Source organism: Castor canadensis, chromosome 2 (genome assembly GCF_047511655.1).
Source record: "Castor canadensis chromosome 2, mCasCan1.hap1v2, whole genome shotgun sequence".
Lineage (NCBI taxonomy): Eukaryota > Metazoa > Chordata > Mammalia > Rodentia > Castoridae > Castor > Castor canadensis.
This window is the reverse complement of record NC_133387.1, coordinates 175,364,931-175,387,359: the sequence shown is the minus strand read 5'-3', so window position 1 is coordinate 175,387,359 and position 22,429 is coordinate 175,364,931. Positions and strand designations below refer to the sequence as shown.

The following is a 22,429-nucleotide window of genomic DNA, read 5'->3' as shown; positions in this document are numbered from 1 at the left end:
TGATGGATTTTTAGACAAGCACATTAACTCTGTTTCTTCCTTTATTTCTTAATTTTCATAATAATAAGTCTAAAGTATATGGAGAGGAATCATGGTGTTAGATTGGGTGTGTTCTGGCACCTTGAAAATTAAAATTATTTTAATACTGAAAAAATAGTGGCAGTATAAATGAAAAAATATAGGCACTTTTTTAAACATCATGGTAAAACATACAATTAGATTCTGTGTAGACTTTAACATTTATGTTGTAGAAAATATTTGCACTAGTATATGTATATATCTACATCTATATGTATGTGTGTATATAGATGTACATACAATGCTTGAGAAAAAAGCACATTTTAAACATCATATAAACCTAATTCCAGTTTTCAAAATATATACATATATTTTGTGTTTGTGTCAATGTGAATGTGTATACACAAATAAAATGTATATGAATTTGTATATGCACATTCTTGAAAGATATAATTTTTCATTGACTGAGGATACTGAGAGTAATTGTTGAGCCTCACATTATTTTTCTATTTTCTTTAAAAAGTGTATATTAGTTTTAGGTGCAGAAAATATTTTTTAGAAAATAGTACAAATTACAAAACTCCTAGATTATATATAAAATAGGAAAAAAGTCTAGATGTCCCTGTTTTTGGTGATGACTTTTTGCATACAACACAAACGGTAGGATTCATACAAGAACTGATATGTTGGACTTCTTTAAAATTACTTCTGTTCTGCAAAAGTCGTTATCAAGCAAATAAGATAAGCCACAGAGCAGAAGGAAGTTTTTGCACAAGACATGTCTGATAAAGGGCTATTATCTACAATGCATAGAAGACTATCAAAAGTCAATACAAAGAAAACAATTTAATTTAGAAAAGAAACAAATGATTTGAACAGATGCCTTACTTGAGAATATACAGACAGCAAGTATAAATAACTTTTAGAATCTCAAGTCACCAGAAAACTGCAAACTGAATCAACACGCAACAATTAGAAAGCCTGAAATCAAAACAGTGACAACACCAAATGGTGGCAAAGACCTGGAGTAATAGGAATGCTCATTCATGGCTGGTAGAAATGCAAAATGTTAAAGTTACTTCAGAAGACACTGTGATAGCTATGTACAAAACTAAGTATATACTTTTTAAATGTTTATTATTATTTTTAAATTGGCAAATACAAATTGTTTATGTTTATTGTGAACAAAATGACATTTTGAACTATATATTCATTGTGAAAAAACTAAATAGAATGAATTAACATATATATACATATATATATACTTCATATATTTAATTTTCTGATTAAAACAAAATATTCTCTGGCCATTTTTTTGTATAAAATGCATTGTCATTAACTATCATTACCATATTGTGTAATAGCTCTCTTGCATTTATTCATGCTCTCTAATTGAAACTTTGTACTCTTTGATCTCCATCATCTCTCCAATCCTGCCCCTTTAAATCCTCCTCTAACCATCATTCTACTTTCTGTCTCTATGAATTCCACATTTTAGATTCCACATATAATTGATATCATATGATAATTGTCTTTCTGTGCTTATTTTATTTACTATAATGTTATTTGGGTTCAGTCATGTTTTTGTAAGTGACAGGATTTCCATTTGGTTTAAAGTTGGATAGTATTACATTGTAAAAGCATATCACATTTTCTTTTCCATTCATCCCTTGATAGACACTTAGGGTGATTCCATATCTTGAACACTGTAAATAATGATGCATAGAACAGGAAAGCACAGATATCTTCTCAAAATACTAATTTAATTTCCTTTGGAACTGCTGGTTCACATGCTAGTTTTATTTTTAATTTTTAGAGAGGTAGTTCCATAATGTTTTCATAATGGCTACAAATTTATACTCCAGAAAACAGTGTACAGAGGTGCCTTATTCTTCATGCATTCCTCAGCACTTTTATCTTTCATTGCATTGATTACAGTCATTCTAATAAGTTATTGTGACTTTAATTTGCATTTTTCTGATGGTTATTGGCACTGACCATTTTTGAATATAATCTGGCACTCATTTGTATGTCTTTGGAAAAATGTAATGTCTATTTAGATCCATATTTTACTTTTACTATTGAGTTAAGTTCATTATTTCTCAGAGTAATACCATGGTTCCTTTCCTCCTGTGTTCAAAGCTCCCTGTGTTCTTACCATTGATCCAAAAATTGTACTCCCTGGTATTTATTCAATGAATTTAAACTTAATGTCCACAGAAAAACCTGCACATGGATATTTATATTGGCTTTACTTATAAGTGCCAAACTTGATAAAAAATATGCTATCTTTCAATAGGTAAATGGATAAATAAGCTGTGTACATCCATGCAATGGAATTTTATTCAGCAGTAAAGGGAAATGAGATATCAGAGCCCAAAATGACATGGAGAAACAGTAAGTGAAAGAAGTCAGTGTGAAATGATTACATACTGTATGATTCTGTATATGAGATTCCAGAAAAGGAATCTCATACAGTGATAATATGTGTGGTTGGGAGGGAGGGAATAATGAGTAAGTGGAACACATGTGATTTTAAGGACAATAAAATGTATCATGGTAGGTAGAGGTGATTATACACCTGTTGAAATATACAGAATTACAAAATCAGCAGTAAGCCCTAATGTAATTATGGACTTTGGATGATAGTAATGTGTTAACTACAATCCATTTGCTATAATAAGGTTGCCACTCTGGTACATGATGTTGATAGTGGTAGAAGCTGAGAATGTGTTGTGGATGGAAGCAAATGGACTTATAGCTGAGTTATATTTCTGTTTTAATTTTGTTGCAAACCTAAGAAATTTCTTGAAAGGAAAACCTGCTTAAAAAACAATGACATCAGGTAAATCTAAAAAGAGGAAGAAAAACATGGAAAATGGTAAGGGAAGAATAGAGGTCAAAACTAGATGGAAGTTTTTAGAGTGGTTACAATTGAACGTGTCTATAAGTTAAGAGGAAAAAGGGCTATTTTGAGACTTAGGAATGACAGAGGACAATACAGTCACATACACTAGAGGCAGGGGGGAACAGTACCAAGAGGATGGACATCCTTGATGGGAAATCTTTCTTAGTAATTTAAGTACCTCCAGATTCCATTTCTCCAGCAAATAAGAGATTACCATGTACTAGTGATGAGAACAGAGATGAAAATTGAATCTAGGGGTGGGGATGGTTTATAATAACCCATGGTAGCTGAGATACATTGAGAAACCCCTTTAAACATTAATTTTGGAATTAATAATGAAAGACAAGAGTGTAAAATATGTGCAGTGTGGGTGTGTGTGTGAAGGAGGGGGGAGAGTGAAACGAGTAGATGAAGGTGAAGGAATTTGGTTAATGGGCTTTATATATATATAGGAATAGAACAATGAAACCTCTTGTAACTGCTTCAAGTGGGACAAGGAAGGGGTGGGGTGAAGATGGGGTGGGGAATCTAACCTATGTAGGATGTGAGACTATTTGGACTTGTCACAACTAATTCCCCCTGTACAATTAGTGTATGGTTGATGTACTATCTATACAAGAATGAATACAGAATGTTTAAACCTGTAGAAATCACCATAAGAACAGGACTAAGGTAGAAAGTAGAAAATAGATGTCATGAACCAATTCTGGTTATAATACATATATATACAAAGAAATGTCACAATGGAACTCGTCAGATAACTAAACAAATAAAAATGCCTTTTTGCAAAAACAGAGAACAAGAAGGTAAAACAGGTCCTGTCTTGGGGTTGAAAAGTAATTTTGTTTCTCTGAGTCACATTATTACATTATTTGTAGCATGATGTTCTGTAGCATCGCAGCTATATTTATCAATAAAAATATTAAGTTGACATTCATTTTAGTTCATTAGCCTCTTAAGTAACTGTGATTCTTTTCCTATTTTTGGTGCACAGACAAAAATTATGTATTGGGTCTGAAAATTAAAGGACAGACCCTGAAATGTTGTTCAGCATAAAGATTCACCAAAGAGAGACCTCTTGAAGATGTAAGACTCATCCCACCTCCCCAGCTCTTACTTCCACTTAGTAGCTGTCTATTTTAGACAGCAAAAATAGAGAGATGGAGGAAGAAATCAGTAAATAAATATTTTCAAAAGGAATACATGTGTACAATGTACACAGATCAAATCCAGGGTAATTAGCACACTCCTCACCTCAACATTTAACATTTATTTAAGGGGAGGAAATTCAAAATTTATCTTTCTCAACTAGTTTGAAAGTTAAAAGTAAAATAAAACTTTACAATCTGATTTGAAAAAAATCTTATTATAAAGCATGAAATAGATTACCAAGAGAAGTATCCTACTCAAGTTGTGAGAAAACAGGGTAGGCTTCTTAAGGAAGATGACATGTAAGTGGGGACCTGCGTGAAGCAAGAGCTTGTCTGCTTATGAAGGGAGCAGTCACAGTGGTGGTGTGGTGCAAAGGTGTCATTCTAGAATTACATCTTCATGTGTGCCTTGGTGCATGTTGCAATGTGAGTTGAGCTGGATCCTCCTTATTCAACCTAACAGTGGAAAATTCATCCACATTACCCCGCAACCTAGTTTCTGTCAATATCTTATCTGTTTTTTTCAGGACCAAGTCATTCTATAAGTTTCTAAGATCCAGAAGTCTGATCATTTTGAATTTCTTTGTTGTTCACTATTTTCCATGTCATGTGAGGTCTGCTTGGATTTCTCATATCACATTCACCTTATTATCCAATTATAGTATGGGCCTTCTGCTGAAATCTCATATTAAGACACTCTTCTGATTATTGTGCAACACTTCTGGGGTCATCTTTGTACTAAATCGGCTTAATCATGTCTTTTTTCTATTTAATTCCTTTAATGATTATTCATAGCATTAAGACCTAAATCTAAAAAAGATCACTTAAGTGATTGGCAAGTCTCTCTAGCATAATTTTGTGATTTTTCAGCTGTTCCTACATGCACTCTGGGACTCAGTTAAAATGGGATGGTCATTCTATTACCAATACATTTTGTGGTTTTCTACCTCCACACCGTTTCTCATACCACTTTAGTTCTAAAAATGTTTTTCTCTCCCATTCCACTATTCAAATCAAGATTTCTGTCTTCAAACTTCATCATTTCTTAGTAAACTTTTGTGTCAAGGCTAAGATATGCTTCTTTGCATTCTTGTCAGTGCATAGCATAGCAATGCCTCTGCAGGGTCTTGCACATTATAGGATGCACTAGATAAATACATGGAAAACTGCCTGGAAGCTCAAAAAATTAGAAATAAAAGTACCATGTGATGTTGGATCCCACTTCTGGGAAAATATCCAAAAAAATTCATTTGAGGAATTTAAAGACATATGTTCACTCCCATATTCATTGCAGGGCTATTTACAATAGACAAGAGGAAGAAGCTAGTCAAATGTCCAACAATAGAGTAGTGGGCAAAATAATGTGGCAAATACATACAATGAAATATAATTCAGCTTTAGAAAAGAAAATCTTTTGTAACCTTGGTGGACTTAGAAGACATTATGCTAAGTGAAATGAGTCAGTCACAGAGGAACTGCATGAGTTCTCACACGAGTCATCACGAATAGTCAAGCATATAGAAGCAGACAATAGAGTTGTGGCTACCATGGGACAGGAGAGATCAGTGAGTTTCAAAGATTTGTTGTACAACATAGTATCTAAAGTTAATAATATATTATTGTGTATTAAAAATTTTCCAAAGAGTTATTACTAAAATATTTGAAAACAAAACAGACTCAAAAATATACAAGGAAACTTTGAGCAACAAAGAGTATGTTCATTAAACTGATAGTGGTGACAGTAATATGACTGTTTACATGTCCAAAATTACCAAATTGTGTGTTGTGATTCATACTTTATTTATATGGGCCAGTGCTGCTCTAAGGAGCATTGGATAAGAGAAACCAGCTCTTCAATATCTTATTCCGCTTTTACCATATTTTATTCCTATTACTGGTATATTTGTGGCTTTTTGTATTTTATTAATTTTGTGGCAATTCATTGGATTTTTAATTTATATTAAAAATTGTACATATTTACCTGTGATTTTCTCCTATATGTTATTTCATTTATCTAGCAAGAATGCTCAGAAATTTAAAAAGTATCTTGATATGTCTATTGGAATTAGTTGAGAGGAGAAATTTTACTAAACATTGGTGTCACAAATAGGGCCACATTGGGAATATTTGTAAAAGCATAGATGACAGTAATGTTCATTCCAGTGAAATCAGCCCTAGGTGTGAGATGTAGTTATAAGGGCACAACCTTTGACCAGGGTGGGACTGATCTGCATGTGCCCATATTTAAGGAACCATAGTTCCTTTATGCTTATTTTTTGTTGGTCCTTGAGTTGAACTCATTGTCTTTCACTTGCTAGACAGGCACTTTATCACATGAGCCACTCCAGCAGTCTTTTGCTTGGCTTGTTTTTGAGATAGGGTATTACTTTATTCACCAGGATGGCCTGGACCACAATGCATCTATGTGAAAAGTGTGTACCACTGCTCCTAGGCTTTGTTTAAGATTTGGCCTCAGGAACTTTTTACCTGGGCTGGCCTCCAAACACAATCCTCCTGATTTTCATCTCTAAGAAGCTAGGATTACAGACTCAAGCCACAGGGCCCAGCCATATATACTGGCTGACTTTATAGTTTCCCTCCTAGTAATTGACCAGCATTGGGACAGAAGGATAGTAACCTCTGAGTCAGGAGCTAGAAGCACCTAGGAAGCCAAGACACAGATAGCTATCATGCCTCAAATTAAGAAGAATGCAATCAGTAGTGTGAAGATGCAGTCTGACTAGTAGAGACAGGCTCTCTTAGGACACGCTATGATCACCATAGCTCAGATGTAAATATCAGGGTCATTTTCCTTGAAAAGACTCTCTGTCTAGCATTAATCATTTAGTGATTCCCTCTGCACATGAAGTAACACCTTGTATGCTGTTCATCTGATCCTAAGAAGGACTTGTTCCTTTTCTTGACAGGAATGAACTCCTTGGCAGGAGGCCAGTGAAGTTGACACTTCATAGTCCTCTTTGAAAGCTTCTCAAGACCTAAGTGGAGGCTGAGTGCTGACGCCATCACCACTTCACCCAGCTGAGGAGCCTGTGGGAGACACTTTCCGCCCATATTACTTTAGTAGTTTTTACTTAAGACACTTATCAAGCAGACAAAATGAGAACCAATGTTGGGTTGTCTTAATCTATCACCTTTTGAAGAACTCTCTCACTAATAAAATTTATAACCAATGGAAATAAGGGCTCTGAGCAACATTTTTTCTTTTTCTGGCAGTAGCTCTGAGTATGAGGGTTTTTTGGCTGCAGGATCTGGAGAGGGAGGTATAACCAAGTGGAGGGAAATGAATAATCACTATAGAGCAAGGCAGATTCTTGGTCCCCTTGAGGCTTTCCTAGGTGAGAAGATCAAAACTTCATAGTCTTTTAGCTGCTTGACCTTGGACAATGTCAAATCCTAAGACATTACCTAGTGATCTCTGAAATGGAGACAATTACCAGTGCAGAGTCCATACAGAAGGCACACAGAGACACTAAGAACTGAAATAGGAATCATATGAGCAAATCTTAAGAAGGGACATTTGGGGTAACTTTTATTCCACAATTTGCATTACATATATATTTGGTGACTGCTATCTGCCAGCACTAAACTATGTAAAATAAATCTATACCATATGAGGGAGAAAAAGTCCTGGTCTTTAGGAATAAAATCTAGTAGAAAAGAAGGCACTATTTAATTGATTACATAAATGTCATCCTATCTATGACCCTTATTTTACCAGTGAGTCTTACTTTATCTCTCATTCAATTTATAAGTCTTAGTCAGCCTCTAAAACCCCATTGATCACAAAACTCTATTCCACTTTTGACTCTTTGACCACAAAATTCTTTCTATTTCTCACTTTAACCCCCAAATTATCCCCCATATACTTCACTTTATTCCTTATTTTCTCACAATAATTGCCCTCCTTCTTCAAGCAACCTTGTACAGTCCTCTGATGGAGTTTGTTTAAGTCAGAAGATCCTGATACATACCCAGATTGTGAAATGGCAGTCTAAGACCCAGATAATGCCCAGTAATGGGCAAAAAACGTGTCAGATAAGATTAATGTTCAGGACAGTAGTTCAACCACCTGGCCATGCTCTAGGATCTACCTGATTGAGGGTGACTGCTTCCTTTCTTAGTGTTTTAGAAAGCCAATTTGCCCATAGCAAGCATGTGGCATGCCACTGTGGGGAGGGTGAGCTTGGTGACCTGATCAATAACTATTAAATTTATATTACAAAGTTGCAGAATGTCTACTCATTTTAAGACAGTTATCTTCACTACCAAATTTATGTGTTAAGAGATGAACATTTGAGGCAAATCTATCTTATTTCTCACAAATTCAGAACTCAGAAAAGAGTGTTTTTGAATGTCTATTAGAGAAAAAAAAATCATTTGCATAAAATAATGAACAGCCTAATAGAAGGTAATGAGACACTAAAATACCAACTATAAGTAGAGGACATACAGATTTGAACTAGAGATAAATGGAACTTCTAGAAAGAAATATGTAATCATTGAGAGTAAAACATGGATGAGTAGAGTGGCAGATTAGACTTGGCTGATAAATTGAACACTGATGTGAATAACTTACATATTGTGTGGCAGATGATAAAAGCAGACAGTATTAAAGAGACCCTAAGTGATAAAAGAGGAAGTAAGAGAAGTCTGTTAAATGTTCAGAGAACTCCATGTAGAACTGAGGAGAAGCCTTATCTGTCTACATAATTACTAAGGATTATCCTAAATTATGTAAAAACATGAATTCTTACACACAGGACAAATAAACATAAGTGAAAACCTAGAAATATTGTAGTAAACATTGATATTTCCCAAAGGAAATAAAGAACAAGAATAGGAGAGAAGAAAAGGAGACAGAGAGAGAGAGAATTTACATCCTTACTTTAAAAAGGGAAAATAACTAGACATGAATTCTTACACACAGGACAAATAAACATAAGTGAAAACCTAGAAATATTGTAGTAAACATTGATATTTCCCAAAGGAAATAAAGAACAAGAATAGGAGAGAAGAAAAGGAGACAGAGAGAGAATTTACATCCTTACTTTAAAAAGGGAAAATAACTAGTTATAGAACAATCTGAATAACAAAAACAGATTCCATAGGAAAATGTATGCAAATGTGAATATGTAATTCTATATCCAATTAAGCTTGTTTTGATGAATGATGGTGAAATAAGGCCACTACTAAGTTCTCACAGAAATAACAGTGAACAGTTACAGTTAGAATTAAAGATAGAGGAAGATCCAAGATGGTGATTAGAGGGAGGTGAGCTCTGTAAAGCAAAAACCTTGCTGAGACACTGGAGACACACCTGGCAGGAAAAACCACCAAGAAGAAGCAAAACTCCAACACCCCGACCCCCCAGCCCACGCATAGCTTCTCCACACCACATTACATGGAGAAACCAGGAGGGCTCCCATGCCGCCAGATACCAGCTCCTAACCTGGAAGATGCAGACCAACAGGTGAGCAAATAAGTGGCATGTAGTGTCCTCATACCACCCCTAGGATAAACCAGCATAGCCCCCTTGACAGCCTGACCCCTGCCCCAAGAAAAAAACACCTGAATAAAAAACAAGGTACTGAAAAGGACATGTAGCAAAGGGGGCGGGGTGCCTAGAACACACTGGAGGGGGGTGCAATCTACTGCATGAACTTTAAACACACAAAGCCTGCAACAGTAAACGTGCAGGACCCTCCACTGGAGAAGAGGGGAGGGGCAGGCTCCCACACCAACTTTAAATAAACAAAGCCTGCTGAAGTAGGTGGGCCTGACAGCTTTCCCAGCGAATTTTAAATACATAAAACCTGCAACAGCAGCCTGCTGCCAGTAGGTGGCAGGTGAGTTGCAGCCTGAAACAGGGCAGATAGTGGTTCACAAACTGTCTCCTGACCCAACCACCTAGTGGGACAAAAGACAGTGCTAATGTTTAAATACTAACACCAGGGCTGAATGCTGAAGGAGCAACACCAGAACTACTAAGACTGAAACATCATTGTTTCTGGATATGAAATTTTTATTTTTTATAGTTTTATATATCTTTTCTATTTTTCTTAAATTATTTTTTTCTTTTTTCATTATTATTATTGTGTTTTCTTCTTCCTTTGGTGAGACAGTGACAGAGCTACTACTCAAATACCAACACCAGGATTGGATGCTGAAGGAGTAACACCAGAACTATTAAGACTGAAACTTTATTGCATCTGAACCTGGGATTTTTTTTTCTTTTTCTCTATTCTGTTTGTTTTTCTCTTTCTCTCTAAATGCTTGTTTAGTTCACTGTTGATTAGTACACTATCTCTCTCTGTTAATTTCTTTGGTTCTCTATTTTGTTTCTTTTTTCTTTTCTTTCTTTGCTTTCTTTTTCCTCTTACTCTTTCATTCTAAATATCATTACCTTTACTATTACAAGCTAGATTATACCAAATTACACACAGTACAGGGACAGTAACACCACCAATTGGAATGATGGGAAGATGGAAAAAGGATGGAAACCATTTTCCCCCCAATAACAAATTGGTACAGGAACCAGAGAGAAATGAAGAAAATGGATACCCAGATTCAGACTACACTGAAACAAAGAAAAACTATACAAGGAAGCCCACAAGAACACCATGAAATAATAAATCCTGCAAGTAATCAATGAGGATTTCATAGAGATGATATTGGATATGGTCAACCAAAATGTACAGGAGACACTCAAGAAATTCCAAGACAACAAAAAAAACGAATGTGAGAAAGCACAAGAACAAGAAAAGAAACCATTGAAGCCCTGAATAAACACCAAAATGAAGCAAAGAACACCATAAATAGAGAGATAAATGAACTCAGGATGAAAATTGACAATATTAAAGAGGAAGTGAGCCATGATATGGAAAACCTCAGAAAAAAGAACAAAGCAGAAATAAAAAACAAAATATAAGGCCACTCCAGCAGACTAGAACAAGCAGAAGACACAATCTCAGACCTTGAAGATGAAATGGCAATTGAAGGAAAAACTGAAGAACATCAGACAACTCAAGACCTGTGAAAGGAATATGTAAGAATTCACTGACTCCATCAAAAGACCAAACCTGAGAATCATGGGCATTGAAGAAGGAGAAGAGGTGCAAGCAAATGGAATTCATAATATATTCAAGAAAATAATAACAGAAAATTTCCCAAATCTAGAGAAAACTATGCCCATTCAGGTTCAGGAAGCCTCCAGGACACCAAACAGACTTGACCAAAATAGAACTACTCCACGACATGTTATCATTAAAACAACAAGCACAGAGTATAGAGAAAGAATAGTGAAGGCTGTAAGAGAGAAAAAACAAATAACAAACAAAGGTAAACCCATCAAAATCACAGCAGATTTCTCAACGGAAACATTAAAAGCAAGAAGAGCATGGAGTGAGGTCTTCCAGACACTGACTGAAAATAACTTCAACCCTAGGATACTCTACCCAGCAAAACTATCATTCAAAATAGATGGAGTAATAAAAGTCTTCCATGATAAGCAGAAATTAAAACAATATATGACCTCCAAGCTACCACTACAAAAGATTCTCCAAGGAATCCTGCACACAGAAGGTGAAAGCAAACAAAACCATGAAGGCTGGCAACACCAAACCACAGGAGAAGAAAAGGCAAAAAAGTAGAGAGTAACATCAATTTAACTGCACACAATCAAAATCTTAAACAACTAAGACTACTAAATGACAGGAATCACCACATAACTATCAACACTAACACTTAATTCCCTCATCAAAAAACACCATTTGGCAAAGTGGATTAAAAAGGAAGATACAACAAGTTGTTACTTACAGGAGACCCATCTCATTGACAGAAACAAGCATAGGCTTAGGATGGAAGGCTGGAAGAAGAATTACCAAGCCAATGGTCCCCAAAAATAGGCAGGAGTAACAATACTTATCTTGGACAAAGTAGACTTCAAACTTACATTGATCAAATGAGATAAAGAAGGACATTCCATACTAACAAAAGGGGAAATACATCAAAAGGAAATAACAATTATCAACCTATATGCACCCAATGTCAGTGCAACCAATTTCATTAAACATACTCTGAAGGACATAAAAACATATATAAACTTCAACACAGTGGTAGTGGGAGACTTTAATACTCGCCTGTCACCAAAAGATAGGTCATCCCAACAAAAAAATCAATAAAGGAATCTTAGATCTACATCATACCATATATCATATGGACCTAGCCAATATCTACAGAATAGTTCATTCAACTTCTATACAATATACATTCTTCTCAGCATCTTATGAAACATTCTCCAAAATAGATCATATCCTAGGGCACAAAGCAAGCCTCAGCAAATATAAGAAAACAGAAATACTCCCATGCATTCTATCTGACCACAATGCTTTAAAACTAGAAATCAATAACAAAAATAATAGCAAAAAAACATGCAAACAGTTGGAAACTGAAAAACACATTGCTCAAAGATCAATGGGTCATTGATGAAATAAAAGAGGAAATTAAAAGGTTCCTAGAAATTAATGAAAATGAAAACATGACCTACTGGAACCTATGGGACACAGCAAAGGCAGACCTAAGAGGAAAGTTTGTAGCCATGAGTGCGTGTATTAAAAGGACAGAAAGATCTCAAATCAATGACCTAATGCTACATCTCAAACTCCTAGAAAAACAAGAACAAGCAAACCCCAAAATAAACAGGAGAGAAATAATGAAAATAAGAGCTGAAATCAATGAAATAGAAACAAAAAAACCCCATACAAATAGAATTAAGAATAGAGAGTTAGAATCTTTAGACAAAAGACCATGGTGTGGGAAGAAATTGGTAAACATGTTGGTAGATATAAATAGACACTCACTACATACAAATAATGATAAAAATAATCACAGGTAGGGAATTAAAAACAAGGTGACATTAACTTACCAAACAATGACATGCTAAACTGAGGGTGGGGGTTAGAATTTGAGGAGTTTATGATATCTTTGAACATTTTTATTACTATATATAGTTGTATGGGGGGTTTAGTTGTGACATTTCATTATATAAACATATATTTTATTGTGGTTTGGTTCTTCCCCTCCATTTGTCTCTCTCTTCTCCCACTCTTAAGAGTTTATGATCTTTAAATTGTTTGATTTGGATATGGATTACTTTAGATATTGTTAATTAAGGGATACATACTAAAATTCAAAAGTGACCTTTAAGGATGAAAAAATATGTAATTTTAAATTGAGAAGACAAAAAGAAAGCATAAAAAGCATACTAATATAATAAGGTGAAAGAAAGTAAAAAAGTACATAAACAAAAGCATAATAAATAGAAAAATAATAGTATAAATTAATTGAAATGTAAAACTAACAATAACAAGCATAAATGAAATAACAATATTATTGAAGAGTGATATCTTCAGAATATAAGAGGGAAAAATCCCACAACTTCCAACACTTATGCCAATACAGCTTTGTGCTGTTTAGAAGGGTAATTATAAAATTGAAAGACAAATAAATATTGAAAATAAAGAGTAAAATGCAAGGCACAAATGTAAAGTAGCAAACTAGCATGGCTAAACCAACAGGAAGAAAAATAGACTTTCAATGATTATTGGAGATAAATAAGCCTCTACACAATACCACAAATAGTATTTGGCAACTTTGAAACTCATGCATACTTACCAATGAACCCTCAAAGTGTACAATAAAAAAATGCCAGATTTCAATAGGAAGGCAACAAAATGGAGTATAAGATTTTAACATGTCACCCTCAGATTTTTACAGATCGAGCAAAGTTTAAAAAGGAAAGAGTCAATTAGAGCAATAAAATTAATAAGCTAGATCTATAGATATTACATACAGTACATATAGATATTATGCATATGTATTCATAGTACATAGTACATCATATTCAACAATGATGTATTAATTCTTTTTATGTACAGATACACTATATTTCAGTTTCTTTATTGACTTCTCTTTAGATTTAACAAATACAAAAAGCTGTAACATAATAACAATAATTTGACTACTATGTACTAAAATTAGAAATAAAACCAAAACATCTGGAACTGTATGAAACACTTCCAAATGCTTAATAGGACAAAAAACAAATTCAAAATGAAAATAGGACATATTTACAATGCAATGGCCATTAAAACCCATATGTCAAAAATGTAAAACATTGCTGTTATTGCTAAAGTTGAACTTTCTGGGAAAGGATGGCCTTGAATTAATCTTAAGAAAAGAAGACATTCTGAAATTAATGTGTTAATGTTAGGAAATGGAAATCAAAGCATTCTACATTGATAATAGTGTAATATTGATAAAATATCATAATAAATTTTAATAATCAACATTAGACAAGATAACAAAATAAGAAACTAGAAAGCAGAGGAACAAAATATCTAAACCTAGCTATTCAAATGACTAATAAAAATAGGAAAAATTCTGTTCTGGCAAAATCATTTAAGTCATCAATGAGAAGATTCAAATCAGTATTAATAATGGGAAATTGGGACATAGTAAGAATGTCAGATACAGTAATAAATGCATCCTGAGAATATCATAAATTTGAAAACCAAGATGAAATGGGCAACTTTTTGAAAAATCCCAACTTATCAAAATGTACTTTTTAAAATGGTTCTAATAACCAATAATCAATAAGGAAATCAAATTAGTAGTTTGAAATTCCTATCTTCCTAAAAATGCTTGAGATGGTTCTTCACACAAATTCTAACAAAATAGAAATTAAAAAAAGATAATCTCTAGTTTCACTTTTATGGACTAGAAGTAGAGAGTTAACTCACTTGAATTCATTCGATAGTACTTGTAAAGGATAGGTAGATGTGGTGGGAAACACCTGACACCTCAGTTTCACAGGAGGCTGAGGCAGGAATCTTGTAAATTCAAGGCCAGTCAAGGCTATATAGAGATATCCACATCTCAAAAAGGGAGAGGGAGAGAGGATAAATGTCAAACATATGATGAAGTATGAGAAAGGAAAATTAATAGGGCAATCTAACATGTTTGGAAGTGTCAATGGTTTATTCACATCATTATGGTACAGAAATATGTGAATTATCTGGTATTAGGTAACAAAATAGAAAGCTGAGATTTGAACAGCTGGCCTAAACCTATTAAAATATTGAGGTCCTTCTTTATACAAGAGAATTTTAATTTTATTCATTTCAGTAATAATTGTAGTTGAGACCTTGTCCCCTTATTGATTCCATGATAGATAGGGATGAACTATTAGGTAGGAAAATTCCGTGGTTTTCTGAAACAATAAATCCCTTTGGGACTGCCTGAGATTAACTACAGATTCAGACAAAAATGATAAATTATTCCTATTTGCAGATGACATGATCCTAAACCTAAAAGACCCTAAAAACTCTACTATTAAAAATTATAAACCCTTTCACAAAATAGCCTGATACAAAACTGACAAACAGAAATCAGTAGCCTTTTATATAGCAGCAATGAACACGCTGAGAAACAAGGGAAACAAGCCCATTTACAATAACCTCAAAAATAATAAAGCATCTTGGAATAAATTTAATGAAGGAAACAAAAGACCTTATTAATGAAAACTATAAACCACTGAAGAGAGATGTAGAAAAAGACATCAGAAGAGGAAAAATCTCCCATGCTCATGGATTGGTAGAATAAAATTGTGAGAATGGCCATACTACCAAAAGCAATCTGTACATTCAATGCAATCCCTATCAAAATTCCAATGACACTCTGCACAGAAATAAAAAAATCAATCCTGAAATACACAAGGAAACACAAAAGACAACCAAAGCTATAATGAACAAAAGTCCAATGCTGGAGATATCACAATACCTGATTTTAAACTATACTACAGAGTCATAACAATAAAAATAGCATGGTATTTGTCTAAAAACATCCAGGAAGTCCAATGGATCAAATAGAAGCCCCAGATATAAACCCATGCATCTATAGCCAACTGATCTTCAACAAAGGATCCTAAATCACATAATGGAGAAAAGAGAGTCTCTTCAACAAATGTTGCTGGGAAAACTGGATATCCACATGTACAAGACTGAAACTAGACCTCTGTCCTTCACTCTGTACCAAAATCAACTAGAAGTGTATCAAAGACCTTAACATAGGACCTGAAACTATAAAACAACTCCAGGAGGTAGTAGTAAATACACTGGAACATACGGGTATAAGGAATGACTTTTTAAGTAGAACTCAAAAGGCTCAGGATCTAAGACAAAGAATGAACAGAAGGGACTGCATCAAACTAAAGAGCTTCTGCACAGCAAAAGAAACAGCCACTAAACTCAAGAGACAGTCCATGGAATGGGAGAAAATCTTTGCTAGCTACTCATCTGATAAGGGACTAATATCCAGAATCTACAGGGAATACAAAATATAATTCATTCCCAAAAGAATCAAAATCCCAATGAAGAAATGAGCACATGAATTAAACAGGGAATTCTCAAGGCAAGAGTTACAAATGACCTATAGATACATAAAAGAGTGTTCAACTTCCCTGGTTATAAAAGAGATGCAAAACAAAACAACACTTAGATTTAATCTCACCCCACTTAGTATGGCCATATTCAAGGGCAATAACAACAAATATTGGTGAGGATATAGTGAAACAAGAACCCTATACACTGCTGATGCGAATGCAAATTAATTCCACTATGGAAAGCTGTATTGAGATTTCTCAAAACACCAAAGATAAAACTGTCATATGATCCAGTGATACTGCTCCTGGGCATCTATCCAAAGGAATGTAAGTCAGGGTACAATAGAGACACCTGTACACTGCTGTTCATTGAAGCACTATTCACAATAGCCAAGCTATGGAAACAATCCATGTGCCCTAAAGTTGATGAATGGATCAAGAAATTGTGGTATATATACACAATGAAGTTTTACTTAGCCATAAGGAATAATGGCATGTGGTTTGGAGGTAAATGAATACAAGATTTTCTCCTATTCTGTGGGCTGTCTCTTGAGTCTAGTGACTGTTTCTTTTGCTGTGCAGAAGCTCTTTTGTTTGATGCAGTCCCATCAAACTTAACATCATGTTAAGTGAAGCAAGCCAGGCTCAGAAAGACAAAGGCCTCATGTTTTCTCTTATATGTGGAAGATAGATCCAAAAGATAAACATGTACACAAAAACAAGCATGATTATATACAAACTCATATGTACAACATGTTTGTAATAATGAAACTACTCTATGGAACTTGGTAAAAGAGGGAAAGGAAAAGAGAATGATAGAGCATCAGTAATATCATATGGAATATGTAAAACATCTGTAATATATAAAACACCTGTGAAGGTAGAAGATATAAGGATGTGTATTGCACGCTGTTGAATAATGGGGGATGGGAACAAAGGGTAAGGGAGAGTAATGGAAGGGATTGAAAGGATCAAAGTAAAGTATACCCAAAGCCAGCATACTTTGAGAAACCCCTTTGAACATCAATTAAATTCTAATAACAAAAGACAGAACTGTAAAATAGGTACTGTGTGAGTGTGGGGAGGGTGAATGAGGAGATTAAGATGATGGTATATAGTTAATGGACTTCATATACCTATATGAAATAGAACAAAGAAACCTCTTACAATTTCTTTAAGTGGGGCTGGAAGGGAGTTGAGGGGAAGAGATGATGGGAGCAATGTAATTAATGTGCAATAGAAGCCTAATTAGAATTGTCACTATGAATTCCCTCTGTACAACAAAAAATTCATAATAAAATTAAAAAAAAAACTATTAGGAAGAAATTTTTGGCTGAGCACATTGTAAATTTTGAGGTATTATAGAAGGGCAATGTGAACTTTATTATTGAGTTGTACTAACAGAAGTCAATCCCTTAGGTAAGGAAAAGGTTTTGAGCTCACACTGGACTGTAGTTTGTTTTTTTCATTAATTGTGTATTGCATGTGGACCCAAGTCTTGAGAGATTTTATAAATCTTTGTGAATTTGCTGTATATTTCTAAGCCTCATTCCAACATTTCCATGTAATCTAGGGTTCCAGTTTTTGAAGGTGTATGTCTTAAAGGCAACTGGAGAGCAATTTCTCAGTGGGTCATATAGGTCCTGCATTGTGTTTGAATTGGTACTATTTAAATAATCTGATTACTAATTATTATTTAAGATATTAGATTCATATTATTAAAGAGTTATAACTCAATATGTCCTAGACTTTCTACATTTTGAAACTTCTATTAACTCATTTACTTCTCAAAAATCCCTATAAGGTAAGTTTTATGGCTGAGGACATTTACTCATAGGAAATACACAATGGCTAAGTGGTGATGTCAAGGTTTGGTTCCAGTTAGACTTGTTCCAGAATGATATTAAAACAGCACTATGCTGTTGTGTTCATTTATTTTTTGAATTTGTACTCACTTCTTCTTTTCAAAGACTGCAAAAACATACGTTGCAAAAGAGCAAACTTCCTGAAAACTTTGCCTGGAAAAAGGTAATCCTGAATTTCCACCCAGAAGATTGGCTTTATGCTTCCCTTTCACTTGGTAAACATCTCTGCTTTATCAAAACACAAAGTGACAGCACAATGGTGTTTGAGATTCTCATGCCTGCCCAACTTTATTCTTTATGTTGAATGTAATTACATCATAGAAATGAAAAGAAGATTTATTCCTCCAGTAACTCTATCTCTCTGTTCTATAGCCTGTAATGGATTTTATGTAAATTCTTATTAAATGCCATCTTTCTGGGAGAGAAAATAATAGCTCCATACCTGCTATACTCATATGTGTAATAAGTGTGAATTTGTAAGAAGGATTGTCATAAATTTATGACAATAATTAAAAAAGCAAACTTCAAATTTTACTCTTTTCTTGTAGCTAAACCATAAACTTATATGGGTACATATTTTGTATACATATTTATTTATTTATTTAAATACTGAATATTTTATGGGTAACCTGATAGAAGATCTTGTGAGCAGTACATAGTTTTACTTTCTTGGATTTTTGATGGTGCAAATAGCCAGCTTCCTTTTTTGAATATACATTTCTGCTTTTCAAGGGTGAAAGAAAGCACCTTTCCATCTTAGACAATGCTTATAATAGAATTGCAGGTCACTAAATATGGAAGTGAAAACTTGGAAGAAAAACAAAGCAGTATCTTCTTTCCTGCTTACAGAGAACATATCACTTTAAATAAAGAGTAGTTGTTTATTGTTGTTTTCATTTGATACAATAAAATTTAATTTTTTTCTTATCTACAATTGTTTTGATAGAAATTTAAATTTTATATTTCATACTCTCCTACCTTTTCTAGTTAAAGATATTAATTATTCAGTTCAATAACATGAGCTATTTTAATTATTTATGTGTATTTTCACATAATCACATTTTATGGAGTTTTAGATAACTTTGTGGTTTGAAGGGTTTTTTAAACTGTTTTTTAATAGTTTTCTGTAAGTCTCTTTTCTTGCTGCTCTCCTGCTCTTCCTGCTACCCTCAGATTTATTTAATTTCTTTCTTGTGTCTCCCCACTCCTTTCAAATTTGGTTTATTCATTTTGATCTCTTACAGGTATGTTACAATTATTTCTTAAGCAAAACAATGACATAGCACTAAGAGATCTCCACTGTGGGATGATAAGTAAACGAACATTAATAAATTAGTATTGCGATATTTATATTAGTTTCTTAAGCATGCTTTGTTTACATTCAGTTTTCTGTAACAAAGATTTTAAGTCATCAGATAAATACCTTCAAATAAGTGAAGTAGAACTGCTTATCTTCTCTTAGGATCTGTCAAGCATAAGCTAATGGGCTTTGCTCTGACAGATCAGCAATTTTAGTTTCAAAATTAAGATGAATAATTCTTAGTCACAATGAAGAACTAATATGATTCATGTTTGGGAAACCCTTTGTAGGGGAGAAGGTTTCTATACTACTTGGGATTATATAAGGAAATTTGTTCATTCATGTGGGAGCTTATTCAAAAATTGTAGTATCTACTAAATGAATTGGAACCAAAATTGCCCCATCTCTCTTTCTCTCTCTCTCTCTCCTGACTTCTATAGTGTTTTAGCTTGTTAATCTCATCCATGTTGTACACTAAGTTCAGAGCATCCACCTGAAGACTGTGCAGTTTCACAGTCATTGTTTAATAGACCTATGTAGAGCTGTATCTTAATAACTCTGATTCTTTCTCTTAGAGTAGTATATAATTTCCTGATTCAGAGACATAACTCTCTTCTCATGTATTGTTGGAGACAATACCCCATATACAATTTGTTGATTTAAGCTTCTTTTTTTTTAGAAAAATTATTAGGAAATGATAGTTGTACAGGGGATACAGTGATTAGAGCCATTTGTATAAGTTCTTTGTGCATGCATAATATCCATTTGTATATAATCCTTTATGCTTCTTAGTTCCCTATTGTAGAGAATGTTAGTATGTTAGATTTAGAGAATGTTAAGTATGTTAAGTCATGGTTGAGAATGTGAAACTACTTTTTTCATCAAGCATATATAAAAGAATTTATTGATTTTGTTTTTAGGCAGTCACTGACTAATGATACGAATACCATATTTTTAAACATTTTCATTAGCATATATTGATTGTACAAGGGCATTTAATTGTAATACTTCCATTTATGTTTAAGATTAATCCTAGAAACTATTTTTATATCATCAGAGGTATATTGAAAGCAATGTTGTCATACTGTCATAATGCCCAGGTAATGAGGGTAAGCAGTCTTATTATAATGATATCAACACAGAATTGTTAGACTTGGAAACTTTGTATTTTTACTCAAAGTGAAGTAGTGAAGGAATTACCTTGGAACAAAATAAAAGTGCATTAACTTGAAGAGGAAAATTCAACATGGCTGGGTAGAGTCAAGGCTCTGGGTTACGTTCACAGTCTTTGTCCTTGAACTTTTAAGAGTTGCTTGGAAATGATGAAGTCATTGAGCAGAACAAGCTATCAGGTCTAAAACAACCCAGATGGGCATGATAGCCTGCCTTGGGAATCAGGAAAATATCTCATGTACTCCTTTTCTCTTATTTCTTCCTACAGTTAATATTTTCCATAAATGGTCACTTCAAACTATTCTTCAGTGATTGAGTTTATCCTTGAAGGGTTAACACAATGACCAGTGCTTCAATTACCACTTTTCCTCCTGTTTCTTGGAATATATCTGGGCACAGTGGTGGGGAACCTTGGCATGATCCTCTTAATCACTACCTGTTCTCAACTTCACTCTCCAATGTATTATTTTCTCAGTCATTTGTCCTTCATTGATCTCTGCTACTCCTCTGTCATTACCCCTAAGATGCTGGCCAACTTTGTGTCGGAGAGGAACATCATCTCCTTTTTGGAGTGCATGACACAACTTTACTTCTTCCTGATTTTCGTCATTGCAGAAGGCTACCTTCTGACAGCCATGGCATATGACCGTTATGTTGCTATCTGTAGCCCTCTGATTTATAATCTTGTCATGTCCCACAGGGTCTGTTTCATAATGATGGCTGTGGTATACTCACTGGGTTTCTTTGGGGCCACAGTCCATACCACCTGCATGTCAGTGTTGTCCTTCTGTGGGTCTCATATTGTCAGCCATTATTTTTGTGATATTGTGCCCTTGTTGAGTCTGTCTTGCTCTAGCACTCACATCAGTGAGGTGTTGCTGTTTATTATTGAAGGAGTTAACACCTCAGCACCCACACTCACTGTTCTCATCTCTTATGCATTCATCCTCTCTAGTATTCTCCGTATTTGTTCCACTGAAGGACTGTCCAAAGCCTTTGGTACTTGTAGCTCTCATCTTATGGCTGTGGGCATCTTTTTTGGGTCTATAACATTCATGTATTTCAATCCACCTTCCAGCACTGCTATGGAACAAGAGAAAGTGTCCTCTGTGTTCTACACCACAGTGATCCCCATGCTGAATCCTCTGATCTACAGCCTGAGGAACAAGGATGTAAAAAATGCACTGAAAAAGGTGACTGGGGGGAGGTGGTCATCCTAACAAAGTAAGTGCTCAAAAAGAGCAAGAAAAAATGGACCATATGAAAAGTTGTCCTGGGTTCTTTAAAGTTTCTCTCTCTCTTTCAGAGAGAAAATTCATCATTATTCATAAAATATTGCAATGTTTAGCAAAGTACACCAGGCTCAGAAGGACAAAAGATAGATACTTTTAGAGAGAGAGAAAATGATTGTATTTTTGGATCTGTCTGAGGGGACTACATGGAAACAGGAGAGGAAAAAAGGATGAGCATGAATAATATTGAAATGCAATGGATTTGTGCGTGAAGATAGTATAATGAAATGCACTGTAAACTGCTGAATAATAAGTAGAGAAA

General features: G+C 34.3%; 1 pseudogene; it reads left to right on the top strand.

The window, feature by feature from the left end:
- The first annotated feature begins 21,159 nt into the window (after nt 1-21,159).
- Nucleotides 21,160-22,095, top strand: LOC109678638 (olfactory receptor 8D2-like; annotated as a pseudogene).
- Nucleotides 22,096-22,429: the final 334 nt, after the last annotated feature.